Below are 17,821 nucleotides of genomic sequence, written 5' to 3' on the forward strand. Positions count from 1 at the left end.
CAAGTCGGATTCATCCTGGGGACGCAAGGCTGGTTCAACATACGCAAGTCTATAAACGTAATTGACCACATAAACAGAACCGAAGACAAAAACCACATGATTAGCTCAATTGATGTAGAGAAGGCCTTTGACAAAATTTGATAGCTCTTTATGCTAAAAACCCTCAATAAACTAGGTATTGACAGAATGTATCTCAAAATAATAAAAGCTATTTATGACAAACCAATAGCCAATATCATACTGAATGGGCACAAACTGGAAGCGTTACCTTTGAAATCTAACACTAGACGAGGATGCCCTCTCTCACCACTCCTATTCAATATAGTACTGGAAGTTCTAGCCAGAGCAATCAGGCAAGAAAAAAAAAATAAAGAGTATTCACATAGGAAAGGAGGAAGTCAAATTGTCTCTATTTGCAGATGACATGACTGTATATCTAGAAGACCCCATTGTCTCAGCCCAAAATCTCCTGAAACTGTTAAGCAACTTCAGCAAAGTCTCAGGATACAAAATCGATGTGCAAAAATGACAAGCATTCCTATATACCAATAACAGACTTTATTAAAGAGAGCCAAATCAAGAATGAACTGCCATTCACAATTGCTACAAAGAGAATAAAATACCTAGGAATACAACTAACAAGAATGTAAAGGACCTCTTCAAGGAGAACTACAAACCACTGCTCAACGAAATAGGAGAGGACACAAACAGATGGAGAAACATTCCATGTTCATGGTTAGGAAGAATCAATAACGTGAAAATGGCCATACTGCCCAAAGTAATTTATAGATTCAACGCTATCCCCTTCAAGCCACCAATGACTTTCTTCCCAGAACTGGAAAAAAACCACCTTAAACTTCATATGGAACCAAAAGAGAGCCTGTATAGCCAAGTCAATTCTAAGCAAAAAGAACAAAGCAGGAGGCATCACACTACTGGACTTCAAACTATACTACAAGACTACAGTAATCAAAACAGCATGGTACTGGTACCAAAACAGAGATATAGACCAATGGAGCAGAACAGAGGCCTTGGAGGCAACACCACACATCTACTACCATCTGATCTTTGGCAAACCTGACAAAAGCAATGGGGAAAGGATTCCCTGTTTAATAAATGGTGTTGGGAAAACTGGCTAGCCATGTACAGAAAGGACCCCTTCCTGACACCTTACACTAAAATTAACTCCAGATGGATTAAAGACTTAAACGTAAGACCTAACACCATAAAAACCCTATAAGAAAATCTAGGCAAAACCATTCAGGACATAGGTGTAGGCAAGGATTTCATGACCAAAACACCAAAAGCCAAAATAGACAAATGGTAACAAAAGCTAAAATAGACAAATGGGACCTAATCAAACTCCACAGCTTCTGCACAACAAAAGAAACAGTCATTAGAGTGAATCGGCAACCAATAGAATGAGAAAAACTTTTTGCAGTCTACCCATCTGACAAAGAGCTGATATCCAGAATCTACAAAGAACTAAAACAGATTTAAAAGAAAAAAACAAACAAGCCCATTCAAAAGTGGGCAAAGGACATGAACAGACACTTTACAAAAGAAGACATACATGAGGCCAACAAACATATGAAAAAATGCTCATCATCACTGGTCATTAGAGAAATGCAAATCAAAACTACATTGCGATACCATCTCACATCGGTTAGAATGGCGATCATTAAAATATCTGGAGATAACAGATGCTGGAGAGGATGTGGAGAAATAGAACACTTTTACACTGTCTTAAATAGTGTAAATTAGTTCAACCATTGTGGAAGACAGTGTGGCGATTCCTCAAGGACTTAGAAATAGAAATTCCATTTGACCCAGCAATCCCATTACTGGGTATATATCCAAAGGATTATAAATCGTCCTACTATAAGGACACATGCACACAAATGTCCACTGCAGCACTGTTTACAATAGCAAAGACCTGGAACCAACCCAAATGCCCATCGATGATAGACTGGACAGGGAAAAATGTGGCACATATACACCATGGAATATCATGCAGCCATCAAAAACGATGAATTCGTGTCCTTTGTAGGGACATGGATGAACCTGGAAACCATCATTCTCAGCAAACTGACACAAGAACAGAAAATCAAACACCATGTTTTCACTCATAGGTGGGTGTTTAACAATGAGAACACATGGACACAGGGAGGGGATTATCACACACTGGGGTCTGTTGGGGGGGAAATAAGAGAGGGACAGTGGGGGATGGGGAGCTGGGGAGAGATAGCATGGGGAGAAATGCCAGATATAAGTGATGGGGAGGAAGGCAGCAAATCACACTGCCATGTGTGTACCTATGCAACAATCTTGCATGTTCTTCACATGTACCCCAAAACCTAAAATGCAATTAAAAAAAAAAAGGGAAAAAACTCAGGTGGACATACTTTCATGGGTCTATTTCTGGGTTTTGTATTGTGTCTAACTGATCTCTATACCTATATCCCCAAGATACCACACAGTCTTGAGTACTGTAGCTATATGATGTCTTAAAATTGAATAATTGATTACTCCCACCATATTCTTCTCTTTAAAAATTGTTTCAGGCCAGGCTCACTGGAAAATCATCACATTGTACACTTACAACTTATATTTCTTGTATGTGTCTTTCAAGAAAAACTTTGTAAATAAATAAAGCAGCTTTAAATAGACATATGCAATCACCTTTAAGATACATTCTTACCAAAAAGAAGCAAAGTTCAGAAGTCTATATAAAAGCTTACCATTTGTGAAAAATTTATGTATATTGTTATATATATATAATATATACAATCTGGAAATATACATAGGAAAGTGATAGGAGTGGTTTTCTCTGGAGAGTGTCTGGGGAAGAGATGAGGGACAAACTATTTTTCAATGTGTAACCACTTGGATTTTTTACTTTATTTTTAAAGACAGGGTCTCACTCTGCTACCCAGGCTGGAATGCAGTGGTGCCATCAGAGGTCACTGTAACCCCAAACTCCTAGGCTCAAGTGATCCTCCCACCTCAGCCTCCTGAATACCTGGGGCTAAAGGCACGTGCTACAAAACCCACCTAATTTAAAAAAAAAAAAAAAAAAAAAAAAAGATTTTGTCGAGACGTCGAGACAGCGTCTTGCTATGATGCCCAGGCTGATCTGGCATTCCTGGCCTCAAGAGATCCTCCTGCCTCCATCTCCCAAAGTTCTGGGATTGCAAGTATAAGCCACCATGCTGGGCCTACATTTTAAAAATACTTCACTATGTGCATGTACTACCCATTCAAAATTAGTTAATTAGTTAAAATAATTACTTTTTATTAGCCAGCTGGGAGCCAAAATAATTTTATCATTACATAACAATTACTCTGAATTACTCACGGGTGTTATACTCAGATCCTATAACATACCCAATTTATTCTTTAGATTTAGTTACATTAAACAGGTTTATTGCATAACTGAGTCTGACATGACCAGAAGCAGCAGATTAGTAGAGATAGGGGAGATTTACTGGAAGCAAGTATACTCAAAGTTGCAGGAAAAGATAACAGCTGGAAAATTCAGGGTAGAAAACAAGTATCTGAAACAGAGAAAAACGCAGTCAGGACTGTTTGGTATAGGAGCAAATAGTCAATAACTTTTGAATTTATGATACAGCCATCACTGTTCACAAGTTCAGCTTAATTCAAACTAACAGAATAAAATAATGCCAAGAAGATTTTTTTAAATCATGGGGTACAGTCTCCACACTAGTGTGATCATAAAATGAAATCATGTAGAAAGCAAATGAACCTGAAAGTGGTACCAGGAATTTGTGCCACATAATTCCAAAGATACAGAATCTCTTCTGTTTCCTTTCCTCTTCTTTTTGCCTCTGGATCCTGCCACTTTTAAATCCAAGTGTCCATTTTTTTTTCCTCTGAGGATAGAGCTTGATTGTCTACCACAAAGGTCCCAGACATTAGAATCTCAAATAACTGTTTTCTTTTCATGAGTGTATTATGAGAGCTGTATGTGTGAGAGAAACTGTGTGTGTACTTCCTGGGACATTCTAGCTTAAAGCAGCAAAAGTAAAACACAAGTCAGTGGTAAACTTGTTTAAAGAATGTCTTATATGCAGTCAACCAGTATCAGACATAACAACCCTAAAGGCATTCCTATTCAAGTGAAGGATAAAATAAACATATTTATAACCACTACTTCTGAAGTCTACTATTTCTCAAGTAATAAGCAATGCTATGAGATATGAAAAAGAATACTAGTCATAAATATTAGAAAGAGAAGGTAAAATGATCATTATTTGAAAAAAAAAAACTTTTTTTCCTACCCAAAAAACCTACTTGAATCAAAAAAGTTATTTGGACACTTAAAAATAAATATATAAATATATTTTTTCTATAAGGCAATAGTCAAAAATAAAAATAAAATAATGTCCCATTTATAGTAGCAACATGTAAAATATGAACATATAAAATACATAGAAATTAAATTAGTAGGTAGGGTCTACATGAAAAAAATGCAAATATTTGCTGAGGAGAAAGAAAAAGTATATGTTAAGCTGACCTTGTTCTTGGTTTGAAAAAATAAGTTGTATAAATATATAACTTATCCTCAGATTTGAAAATTACTTAAGTATAATCGTAACCAAAATCTTAAAGAGTATTTTAAGGGTGAAGGAGATTAGAGAAAACCAGTCAAAATGATTGTAAAACTCTTCTGGACTAATGTAGGAAAACAGTCAAAATATTCTTGAAAAAGAATATTCAATAATGATTAACTATCAGATGTTAAAATTTATCACAAATTTCTAACAATTAAGACACTGTAATGGCAGGATTAAAGCATGAATTTATTTCATTTCTCTCAACTTTTTATTTTGCTAAAATGAATACAAATAAATTAGTAATTGCACAAAAGCAGCCATAGGGATTTTTATTGGCATCACTACCCAGGTAATTAATATGACCAGGACTGTCTGGGATATTGAGAAATTGTATAATACTAATAACTACCATTTATAGAATGATTACTCCATGCCAGGTGCTGTGCTATGCATATTACACATATAAATTCGTGTAATCTACACCATGCCAGATACTGTGCTATGCATATTACATATATAAATTTGTGTAATCTACACAACAGCTTTGTAAGGTATCATGTAGTATTATCTCCATTAGACAGCTTAGGAAGTTTGAGAGGGAAAAGTAGGTGGAGAAGTAGTTTATTTCAGAGGGCAAAGGCAAAAAAACCAGTCTGCCCCAGGGAATCCAGGAAGGACTCAGAACTATGACACCACATGCAATGAATTAATGAAGGTAAGGTGCCACTTAACAAAAAGGTTGAAAAACTGCATACACACATCTCCACATATCTACTCACAAGACATTCTCTGCATTAAGTTCAAAGGATTCACCCATGGCCCAGGACTTCATGTGCAGTTGTGAGTATGAGGGACAGCTGAAAACAGAATTCATTATAATTCTGTTTTTAACAGTTCCAGCCCCCTTTTGTCTGTCCTCTGTGCAAACATTATCAGCCAGGAGAACCAAGGAAACTTGTGGAGAACCACTTAGCATAAACTACAAGACACAGTATCAGACTAATATGTAGCTATCCCAACAAAATAAATGCCCTTCTACCCAGTGACTCCCAGTGAAGCTACCCAGTAACAGGTTAAATATGAAAGAACATCCAAGGATAAAAGAAAAAGGCATCAGAGAGGAAAGCAAATTTCAGATAACAAGAGAAAGAGATCTTAAGTGAAATAAATAATGCCCAGAAAATAAGTTTTTAATAAAATTATTATTCTCAGAGGATAAATCAAAGGCTTCCAGAGATAAGCATAGTATTAAATGAAACAATCAGAAAACAAGAAACAGCTCTTAGAAGTTAGAATTTTTTTTCTTTGTTTTGTTTTTTTTTTTCCTGTATAAAAAAAGATCCCCAATATAAACGTAGGGAAAGGGACATGAGGGAACATACCCCTTAGCGTTGAGAAACAGGGGCGCAGAAGGAGAGGCCTCAGAAGGAGAGGTAGGAGAGGCAATGTCATTTTAAGGCAGCAAAGTAATCTCTGTAGAAAGATGGAGGTGGAGCCTCCACAGCCTCAGAGACGAAGGGAGAGACTGCCCTCTCAGTGTCCAGAAGGGAAACGACAGCTTTTCTTCCTTCCATGGCAGCCACTTCATTGCTCACTCAGGATTACCTTCTTCCTTATGTAGATAAGAGTGTTGCAGAGCTCGAAAGGCAGAGATTGGCTTATGTCGGTTAAAAGTCTGCATTTCCAGCAGCAGATGTGCTCCCAACTCCTCCATCTCAGGTGCCACCGACTGCACTGGGTGGGGCCCTCTGGGGTGAAAGACTCCATGGGGCAGAGATACATCTCGAGGCCAGTCATCCTCTGTAGACAGCCCAATCAGGTCAGAGATTTTGCCCAACTGGTCAGCTTCAGAGTTTCCGCAGAAGAGAGGCTTTCAACGAAATATCTCAGCAAAGATACAGCCAACACTCCACATGTCCACAGGTATTGCATATGTGGACTGCAGAAGAACTTCAGGAGCTCGGTACCAGAGTGTAACAACCATGGGTGTAAGTGCCATCTGGTAGCTGTAGATTCTGGCCAGGCCAAAGACAGCAAGCTTGACTCTTCCACCACTTGTCACCAGAATGTTCTCTGACTTCAGATCTCGGCGAACGATGCAATTGGCATGAAGAAAATCTAGGCCTCTTAGAAACTGGTGCATCAGATCCTTGATGGTCTCGGCTGACAAGCCTGGTGGGGGTGCCTTGTCCAGATACGTTCTTAGATCTTGGTCTACGTGCTCAAACACCAGGGTTACCTTGACCTCTCGGTCAGTTCGGGATGTGGCACAGACATCCATCAGCCAGGCAATGTTGGGATGCTCAAAAGCCTCCAGTCACTTCAGTAAGGCCACCTCACAAACTGTGCTGATGGGAAGTCCTCCTCCAGCTCCTCCACTGGGGACTCTCACATCTTGAGGGCCACAAAGTGGCCACTGTGCAGATCACAGGTCTTGTATACTGTCCCATAGGCACCGACACCAATTTCAGCCACTGGCTCATATCGAGAGGTAGCCATTCTCAGATCAAGGGACACCCTCACGCCAGGCCGGGGTGCTGCGGGGTGGCCCGTTATGGGGGCCCTGGAGCCAGTTCCTGCGGCCCCATACACCCGATCTCTGTCCCAGGCAGCTGGACGCAGACGGCCCAACCATAGACACAGGCTGTAGGCTAGAGAGCTAGAATTTTTTTTTAAGATAGGAGTCTCAATGTTGCCCACAGGCTGGAGCTGGAGTACAGTGTTGAGATCTTGGCTCACCGCAACCTCCAACTCTTGGGTTCAAGCAATTCTCCCACTTCAGCCTCCTGAGTAGCTGAGATTACAGGCGTGCACCACCACCCCTGGCTATTTTTTTTTTAAGTAGAGAGAGGGTTTCACTTAAAAACCCTAGGTTGGTATTGAACCTAGGGTTGGTTGGTTGTTGGCTAGGTTGGTATTGAACTCCTGACCTCAGCTGATGCACCCACCTCGGCCTCCCGAAGTGTTGAGATTACAGGTGTGAGCTACCGTACCCAGCCAGAAATTAGAATTTAATAGCCACAATTTTCAAAGGCTGGAAGTTATCCATTGAAGGAAATTTCCCAGAAACTGAAAAATGAAATATGCGTGGATTTTCATGGTAGAGAAAAGATAAGACATGTATTCAATCCATAAGGATTGCTTGAGCCCAGGAGATCGAGGCTGCAGTGAATTGTGATCATGCCACTGCACTCCAGCCTGAGTGACAGAGCAAAACCCCAACTCAAAAAAAAAAAACAAAAAAACAACAACAAAAAAACAACTCAACAGGCATTTTCATCGAATTCTAGTATATCAGATGAAAACATTGAAACAGCCTTGAGGAGTATAGAGGGACAGCTTCTGAATAAAATGAGAATCAGATTTGCATTAGGCTTGTGATTACCAACACTGGATATACCTCTTTGTTAGGAGCACATTGGTAGGTAGCCTTACCCTCTTTCTCCTCCTCTGAGATAGCAAACAATGAAACAAAGAAAAATTAGGAACAAAATATAGAAGATTTTTAAAAATTGCCCCATTTTTTTCAGCAAGTAGGTCACCTAAAATCTACAGTCAAAAGGAAAAGCAATTAAAATTAAGAAAGTGCAAAGAGAATATCAGAGTCCCTTATGAATAGCAAATCTGAGAGCATCAGTAAAACGATACTTCCCGAAAAGGAGGAACTTACCAAGAAATGTAAAATCTTCAACCCAAAAACCTAACAACTGAGTGAGCACAGAGCTGTGGGAGCTGAGCTTCACCAGAAGTCATGAGGATGGAATGCAGAGAGAAAAGCACAGAGAACAGAGGGCTCTTAGCAGTACAGCTCAGAAAGGTCCAGCAAAAACATATTCCCTGAGGTGAAAGGTTCACATGAAGCTGCAGGTGCTGAAGGGCCTGGGGAGTGCAGGGCTGGTGACAGAAGCTCTTCCAGATTCATCTCGGAACAAAGAACCAGAGAGAGCAAGGATACACACAAAAAAATTTCGCAGAAAAGCCACACCTGTTAGAATCAGTGGTCTCTATGACAATAAAGAGAAGGCCTTTGGAACATTTATAAAGCCTGGAAGAAGACTCCGGGGCCTCCCACCATCCAGGAATCCATTTGCAAACTGCTGGCCCAGGGAACTGCACGCCACTAAAATATATGTTCAAGAAATGCTATGGCACAGCGTCAATATAAAGGTTTTATAAGAAAAATTGTGAGAAAGCTGCAAAATTGACAAATGCATGAAAAACATTCACAAGAAAAATGTTGTTATAGAACAGATGAAAATGCTGACCATACATCTACCACAGAGTAAAATTCTTAATGAAATATTCACAGAGCCGGGCGCGGTGGCTCAAGCCTGTAATCCCAGCACTTTGGGAGGCTGAGGCGGGTGGATCACGAGGTCAAGAGATCGAGACCATCCTGGTCAACATGGTGAAACCCCGTCTCTACTAAAAATACAAAAAATTAGCTGGGCATGGTGGTGTGTGCCTGTAATCCCAGCTACTCAGGAGGCTGAGGCAGGAGAATTGCCTGAACCCAGGAGGCGGAGGTTGCGGTGAGCCGAGATCGCGCCATTGCACTCCAGCCTGGGTAACAAGAGCGAAACTCTGTCTCAAAAAAAAAAAAAGAAATGTTCACAGGCAGAACTCATGCATTAGCTAAGGTTTGTTGGAGCACTTTGGCTTCACTACCTTTGGATTGAAAATATCCTTCTCATTCAGAGAACACAAAAATAATCATCAGTTTATTTTTATTTTATGACTTAATTTTTCCTCTTTATTCCATCTTTAATCTTTTCTAGAATTGGTTTGAGGTAGGAATATAACAAATTTTTCTCATACATCAACTGTGTATTTTGGAATGGGGAAATATGTATCCTCAAAGAAACCACTATGCATGCTTAATTGACTGGTAGAAATGCTCGGGTTTGATGCATCATCGTTAACTATATCAGCTTCTTCAGCAAGCCTGTTGCTCCCTTAGGAGAGCCCAGCAATGCTACTGATGTCTTACACAGCGCATGTCTCTGGGTGCTCACTGCGAAGGTTACAGATTCTCCCACAAAATCCAACGCTATATTTAGAACTCAAGGTGCTTTTTTTCAGGTACATATAGTATCTTAAAAAGCAATTTTTTTTTAAAAAAAGGGCCAATTCATAGTATTGTATTATAGTATTTGAAATATTTTAAGTTATTTTGGGACTAGGGGTTTTTGCTTAAAAATAAAAATTGTTAATAATAGCTATTATTACTTAGAAATAATATAATTTGCCAAGTGGGGTGGCTCACTCCTATAATTCCAGCACTTTGGGAGGCTGAGGCAGGCGGATCACTTCAGGTTGGGATTTTGAGACCAGCCTGACCAACATGGTGAAATCCTGTCTCAACTAAAAATACAAAAATTAACCAAGTGCAGTAGAGCGCACCTGTAATCCAAGTTACTCAGGAGGCTGAGACAGAATAATTGCTTGAATGTGGGGGAAGGAGGTTGCAATGAGCAGAGATCATGCAACTGTACTCCAGCCTGGGAAACAGAGTGAGACTCAAACTCAAAAAAAAAAAAAAGAAAGAAAAAAGAAAGAAAGAAAAAGAAAAGAATCTATTTAGAGGATTCCAGCATACAAAAATGTTCAATTATTTTACATTTATCTCATGTGATTTTAAAAATACTTTTATTGGGAAAATTTTAAGCCAAGGTAAAGCCAGGCATGGTGGCAGGTGCCGATAGTCCCAGCTACTCGGGAGGCTGAGGTAGGAGGATTGCTTGAGCCCAGAAGTTCTGGGCTGTAGTGTACTATGCCCAGTCAGGTGTCCGCACTAAGTTCAGCATCAATATGGTGACCTCCCCGGAGTGGGGAACCACCAGGTTGCCTAGGTGTGAACCAGCCCAGGTCAGAAACAGAGCAGGTCAAAACTCCCAAGTTGACCAGTAGTGGAATCACGCCTGTGAATAGCCACTGCACTCCAGCCTGGGCAACATAGCAAAACCCCCCATCTCTAAAAAAAAGAAAAAGGAAAAAGCAAGCCCTTCCCTCCCACACACACATATTCAACAACCAGCTTAAAAAATTATCCAAAATTCTTTCATTTTTCTGGTAATATTTGTTGATTACATATTAAGCGTCTTAAGAATTTCTCAAGTCTGCTTTACCTCATTCAAGAATCCAAAAAACTAGAAGAGGCAAGTCAGAGGCGGAATAACTATGAAACTTACTAATGAGTACCTTCCAAAAAAGGAACAAAGTAATATCTCTTCACATTTATATACTTTTTTGTTAAATTTGCCAATTTTTTTTTTTTAAGACAGAGCGTCACTTTTTAGCCTAGGCTGGAGTGAAGTGGTGCAATCTCAGCTCACTGCAACTTCCACCTCCTTGGTTCAAGCGATTCTCCCGCCTCATTCTCCCAAGTAGCTATGACTACAGGCACATGCCACCACACCCAGCTAAGTTTTTGTATTTTAGTAGAGACTGTTTTGCCTTGCTGCCCAGGCTGGTCTCAAACTCCTTAGCTCAGGTAATCCACCTGCCTTGACCTTCCAAAGTGCTAGGATTACAAGACATGAGCCACCACACCCTGCCACAGAAATATTTTTACCATAATCAGTTAAGACTACTGTCTCTTTCCATTTCACCTGCACCTTCTGTGTACTTTCCCTTCCTGTTGTAACCATGTAGTTGCAGTAGACATTTCTGAGATCTTGTTAATGAGTGACTGGGATATATTTGTGTACTCTGAAATCTCTTCCATGTGTAAACTATTGCTGTCCATCTCAGTTGGGAAGTCTTCTAAGAATACTTTGGTCAACTGAAACAATATTTAAGAGCAGTCACTTCACAAAAAATTGAAATGCTCTGAAATCTTGTAGTTCAGTTGTGACTCTTAAAAGAATTTGTTTCCCGGCTGGGCGCAGTAGCTTACGCCTGTAATCCCAGCACTTTGGGAGGCCAAGGTGGGCGGATCACAAGGTCAAAAGATCGAGACCATCCTGGCCAACATGGTGAAACCCCGTCTTACTAAAAATGCAAAAAAATTAGCTGGGCATGGTGGCACGCACCTGTAGTCCCAGCTACTCTGGAGGCTGAGGCAGGAGAATTGCTTGAACCCAGGAGACAGAGGTTGCAGCAAGCCGAGTTCGCGCCACTGCACTCCAGCCTGGTTCCTGGTGATGGAGTGAGACTGTCTCAGGAAAAAAAAAAAAAAAAAAAAAAATACAAAAATTAGTTGGGTGTGGTGGCGCGTGCCTGTAGTCCCAACTACTTGGGACACTGAGGCAGGAGAATTGCTTGAATCCAGGAGGCGGAGGTTACAGCGAGCCAAGATCGTGCCACTGCACCCAGCCTGGCGCCTGGCAACAGAGGGAAACACTGTCTGGGAAAAAAAAAAAAAAAAAGGGTTTCCCCACATGTGATAATAATCCTAAAAAATTACATTGTATTAGTCATAGTTGAGAATTTGAAAGAAACCTATGTAAACTGTCAAAAATAAAAAAGCAAATTTCCATTAACTAAGCTAGAGGTACTCTAAATTATCCTTCTATTCCTCTATAGAAAATGACATTACAGAACAGTCAAATGGAGACAATCAATGCATATATAACCAAAAGAAAACTCGGGGTCAGGCACAGTGGCTCACCCCTGTAATCTTACAATTTGGGGAGGCCAAGGTAGGTGGATTCCTAGAGCTCAGGAGTTAGAGACTAGCCTGGGCGACATGGTGAAACCCTGTCTCCACAAAAACATACAAAAATTGGCCCAACGTGGTGGCACGTGCCTGTGGTCCCAGCTACTCAGAAGACTGAGGTGGAGGTTGCAGTAAGCTGAGATCTTGCCACTGCACTTCAGCCTGGGCAACAGAATAAGACCCTGTCTCAAAACAAACCAACCAACCAACCTAGAAAAAAATAATTATAAAGTTATAATAAAAAGATCATGTCTTTTTCACATCTGTATTTTGTGATATTGTTAACTTTTAAATATTGTGAAGATTATAGTGATTTATTTTCCTAATCTAAATATTTCAAATAATTTCTAATGGTGTCTTCACAATTGTGTGGGATTATTTTTCTTAGAGTGTGCCAAATTCAGTAATCAACAGGGCCCATAAAACCTGAAACCAGGCTAGGTGTGGTGGCTCACGCCTGTAATCGCAGCATTTGGGGAGGCTGAGGTAGAATGATCACTTGAGCCTAGGAGTTCGAGACCAGCCTGGGGAACAGAAGAAGATCCCTGTCTCTACAAATAATTTTAAAATTAGCTGGGGATGGTGGCACATGCCTATAGTTCTAGCTACTTGGGAGGTTGAGGCAGGAGGACTGCCCATGTCTGGGAGGTCAAGTCTGCAGTTAGCCGTGACTGTGCCACTGTACTCCAGCCTGGGCAACAGAGTGAGAACTTGTCTCAATACATACATACATACATACATACATACATACATACATACATAAATGGAACCATTCAATATGCAATTATTATCCTCGTTGAAAGACAGATAAATTAACACTCAGAGACATTAATTAACTCTCCCAGGCCATCTTGATATTAAAAGGTGGAACATAATTTAAAATCACATTTTTCAGGCCAGGTGCAGTGGTTCATGCCTGTAATCCCAGCACTTTGGGAGGCCAAGGCAGGAGGATCGCTTGACGCCAGGAGTTCAAGACAAGCCTGGGCAACATGGCAAGACTCAGTCTCTATAATAAAAATAAATAAAGAAATCAAATTTTCAGTTCCCAAAACATTCAGTAGTAATTTTGGTTATCTGTTCATAACAAACTACGACCCTGGCAATTAACTAAACCTCTTGAAATGTCAATTTTACTACCTACAAAACAGAGACACCCTATTAGATCATCTTTAAATTGACCTTTCATAACCAGGCCAGTGACAGCTACCTTGAGTTCAGTACCAGATGGAGGGCACAGACTCATTATAACCTTAAACTATCCCGAACAAAATGGGGAGCCAGTAAAAGCTTTTCAGTAGAGGAAAAATATGTTAGACTTCATAGACCAGCTAACCAACCACCTATTCCCAATTATTTCTCCCTTGCCTACTTCTAATACAAAAGCTATGAAAAGTAAAAGCTCACATTCCAACTTTCCCTTGCAACGAGTATCGCCATGCTGACACAGTTAAGGCCACTGAAATATAAGTCTGCTTAGTAACGCTTCTGACAAAGCTTCTGACTTCCTGATGAATATACAGGGCTTGACCCAGCCCTTGCCATGTTGCCTTACATTGAGCATCCCTGAAATTGTGACAGGCATCCTGCAATTATGAGAGAAAGACCTAAATCACCCCAGATAACACAATAATGACACTATTCAGCTACTCAAGCAAAGATTGTAGCTATCCCAGATTTGCTATACAAGATTATAAATCTGTTTAAGTGATTTGAGTTTCTTGTTGTCTGAATGTCTTCCCAATAATTTATATAAGAATAAATGTGTACTTTAGAATAGTTAATCCTTAGTATAAAGGATATATAATATTAACAAGGGCTACGAATGAGGGCAGAGAGACTTGTTAGAAAGTTATTATATTACTCAAAGCAAGAAAAATGGCAACTTGAACCAAGATAACTACAACAAGAGAGGTGGAAGAGACAAGGCAAGGTAGATGAAGAAAAGGTTTCAAATGTCTTCAACATTTCTAGTTTGAGCATCAAGGGAAATGGTTGGACCATTTCTCAAAACAGGTATGATGAGAGATGAATAAGTTCAACTTTGGACCTAATCATTTTAAGATGCCTAAGGAACAACAATGTGAAACTGAAGAAAAGACAGTTCACCATGGATCCTGAAGTCAAAAGTAAGGTCTAGATTGCTGAAACTTGGTTTTAAGAGTAACTATCATATAAGGTAGTGCTATCTAATACAACTACACTGCAAGCCACATATGTAATTCTAAAATAGAAACACAGTGAAAAATCACAGGTGACAAAGTAGACTCAAATATTCAAATTGTTCCAAACATAATTATAATTTTCTTTTATTTTTCATATCCACACTGAAAAAAAATCCCATTCGTCTTTTTCAAAATAATTGATTTGACTTTAGACCAAAAGCATATCAGTTTGAAAACATTTGCCTAAGTTAGGTAAATTCAATAAATTTTATGTAAGCTCAGTTTACTGTTAACACTGAATTCAGAGTTACTGAGTATACTGAAAAGCAACCCTAAATCTAGTCAATAGAGCAGTTTAAAATTTTTTCTTAGTTTTTAGAGTAAATTTACATGACACTATCAAATACAATTAAAACTTCAAGCATATTGACTTATGTTAGAAAAATGAATACAATTAATCTTACTGATATTTTTTAAAAGTTTTGATTTCAATATAAACTCTAGAACTTGTCTAGGTCAGGCACAAGTAAGCTTTTTCCTATCCTTGGAGCTTCAAATTTAGATCATTCATATGCCATGGGATATTGGGCAGAAAAATTAAACTGCCATTTTTGGTCTTTGATTATTAAATATTTGGCTAGCATTCCTGTTACTGGAAGAAAATCTTGGACTTAACAGTATAGTAAGTTTTGTAGAGCTCTTCTACAATATGACCAATTGACTGACAGGGTATATATGATCACTAAATTCATCTCTTATTTCCAGAATCCTTTAAGCTGGTATTGATTTGTACCACGTGTACTAACATAATGGGCACTTAACTGTACCCAACAAGTGACAATTTGTTGTAGAGACCATTTCAAAACACTGAGCAGATTTTCAAACCGTATCATTTAGTGGAATGAAGAAATAACAGAAACATCAAGTTTATTACAAAATTCTAATGAAATCTGACTTTTTTAACCTAACTTAGCTGGGTCGTCATTTATTGTGGCAGAAATTAGTTTTTTTTCTCCTCCAGCTGAAACTGTTCTAAGCAATGATTTTAAAACAGCTGCATGAGACGTGTGCAGTGGCTCACACCTGTAATCTCAGCATTTTGGGAGGCTAAGGTGGGTGGATCATTTAAACCAGGGAGTTCAAGGCTAGCCTGGACAATATGGGGAAACCCTGTTTCTACCAAAAATACAAAAACTAGCCGGTTATGGTCCTGTGTGCCTATAATCCCTACTACTTGGGAAGCTGAGGTGGGAAGATGGCTTGGGGCTGGAAGCAGAGGTTGCAGTGAGCAATGATCATGTCACTACCTGAGCAACAAAGCACAACTTTATCTCAAAAAAAAAATTCATTAAAAGTTAATTTAAAAAAAATTTTTTTTAAAGCTGCATAATTTTGCCTTTTTTTTTTTAGATGGAGTTTTGCTCTGTTGCCCAGACTGGAGTACAGCAGCGCAATTTTGGCTCACTGCAACCTCCACCTCCCGGGTTCAAGCAATTCTCCTGCAAGTAGCTCAAAATACAGCTGTCTGCCACCACACGCAGCTAATTTTTGTATTTTACAAAAAAATACACAAGGGTTCACTTTCTTGGTCGGGCTGTTCTTGAACCCCTGAACTCAGGTAATCCACCCCGCCTCAGCCTCCCAAAATGCTGGGATTACAGGAGTGAGCCACCATGCCTGGCCATAAATTTGACTTATGAGGCCATGAATTGAAATTATTTCTTCAAAATTTTTAAATCCTGTGAGACACAATGTAGTGCAGTTGGGTAGTTTCTCATATTACAAAACTGTTTTTTTTTTTTTTTTTTTTTTTTTTTTTTTTTTTTTTTTAGACGGAGTTTCACTCTTGTTACCCAGGCTGGAGTAAGTGCAATGGCGCGATCTCGGCTCACTGCAACCTCCGCCTCCTGGGTTCAAGCAATTCTCCTGCCTCAGCCTCCTGAGTAGCTGGGGTTACAGGCACATGCCACCATGCCCAGCTAATTTTCTGTGTTTTTTTTTAGTAGAGACGGGGTTTCACCATGTTGACCAGGATGGTCTCGATCTCTCCACCTCGTGATCTACCCGCCTCGACCTCCCAAAGTGCTGGTATTACAGGCTTGAGCCACCACGCCCGGCCCACAAAACTGTTCTTAAACTACAGAAATGTACTTCTAATTTTTCAGATTTAGAATCAATCTTTAATATTGCTAGGTACTGTATTCTACAAGCAGTTGTTTGGTGCTTAACTAAAGGCCTTGCACTTTTTTTTTTTTTTTGAGATGGACTCTCAGTCTGTCACCCAGGCTTGAGCGCAGTGGTGCAATCTGCTCACTGCAACCTCCACCTCCCGGGTTCAGGCAATTCTCCTGCCTCAGTCTCCCAAGCAGCAGGGACTACAGGCGTGTGCCACCATGCCCAGCTAATTTTCCTGTATTTTAGTAAAGATGGGGTTTCACCATGTTGGCCCGGATGGTCTCGATCTCCTGACCTCCTGATCCACCCGTCTTGGCCTCCCAAAGTGTTGCTATTACGGGCATGAGCCACTCCACCTGGCTAAGGCCCTGTACATTTTAATAAACATCTTATTTAGGCTTGTACTCATAATTTTCTAACAATTTCTTCAACTGAAATAATTTATTTCACATTTATCCATTAAAACTAGTTCTCAGCCAGTCATGGTGGCCCACGCCTACAATCCCAGCACTTTGGGAGGCTGAGGCAGGAGGACTGCTTGAGCCCAGGAGTTCAGTAGCAACCTGGGCAACACAGCAAAACCCCACCTGTATAAAAAGATAGGAAAACTAGCTGGGTGTGGTGGCATGCACCTGTATTCCCAGCTACTCAGGAGGCTGAGGTGGGAGGACTGCTTGAGCCCAAGAGAAACAGGCTGCAGCAAGTGGCTGCAGTCCAGTCTGGGTGACAGAGCAAGACCCTCCCCTCTCCAACCCACTCAAAAAATCCTAATTCTTTCATGTAAGAATCTCAGATTTTTACATCTGGTCAAACTTATAACCTTAGTTCCTTCTAAAATTGTTTTTAAAATTTTTTGTTAATTCTAATTTCAGGTGACTAAATTTCATTGATTCTTTTTGGCATAAGAAATGTAATTTACCTAATTCATTTTGCACCTGCTGAGGTCTTAACTTTCCCACTTTAATTGTTTCTTAAATAACAGCTTGTTTTGCTCGGCCACAGCAAACTGCAATTGCCATTGTCAAATCCGCAACATACCTTCTTTGAGTCTGTTTGTTTACTGTTCCAGTTGTTGTACTAGGTTCTGCATCTCCACTTGATTCTTTTTCAGTATGCCTTCATTTTAAATTTAAAAATTTGCTCATATTCATGTGTAAACTAGAAAAATAATTTAATCATGATTAAAATAAGTATTTCAATTGCCAGTTACAATTTACACAGGAATCACTGTAATTCCTGTT

At 39.8% G+C, this 17,821-nt stretch overlaps 1 pseudogene; it reads right to left on the bottom strand.

Annotated features, from left to right (window-relative positions):
* Positions 1-4,813: 4,813 nt before the first annotated feature.
* On the bottom strand, positions 4,814-17,732 carry LOC141584332 (cyclin-dependent kinase 4 pseudogene; annotated as a pseudogene).
* Positions 17,733-17,821: the final 89 nt, after the last annotated feature.

Source organism: Saimiri boliviensis, chromosome 4 (genome assembly GCF_048565385.1).
Source record: "Saimiri boliviensis isolate mSaiBol1 chromosome 4, mSaiBol1.pri, whole genome shotgun sequence".
Lineage (NCBI taxonomy): Eukaryota > Metazoa > Chordata > Mammalia > Primates > Cebidae > Saimiri > Saimiri boliviensis.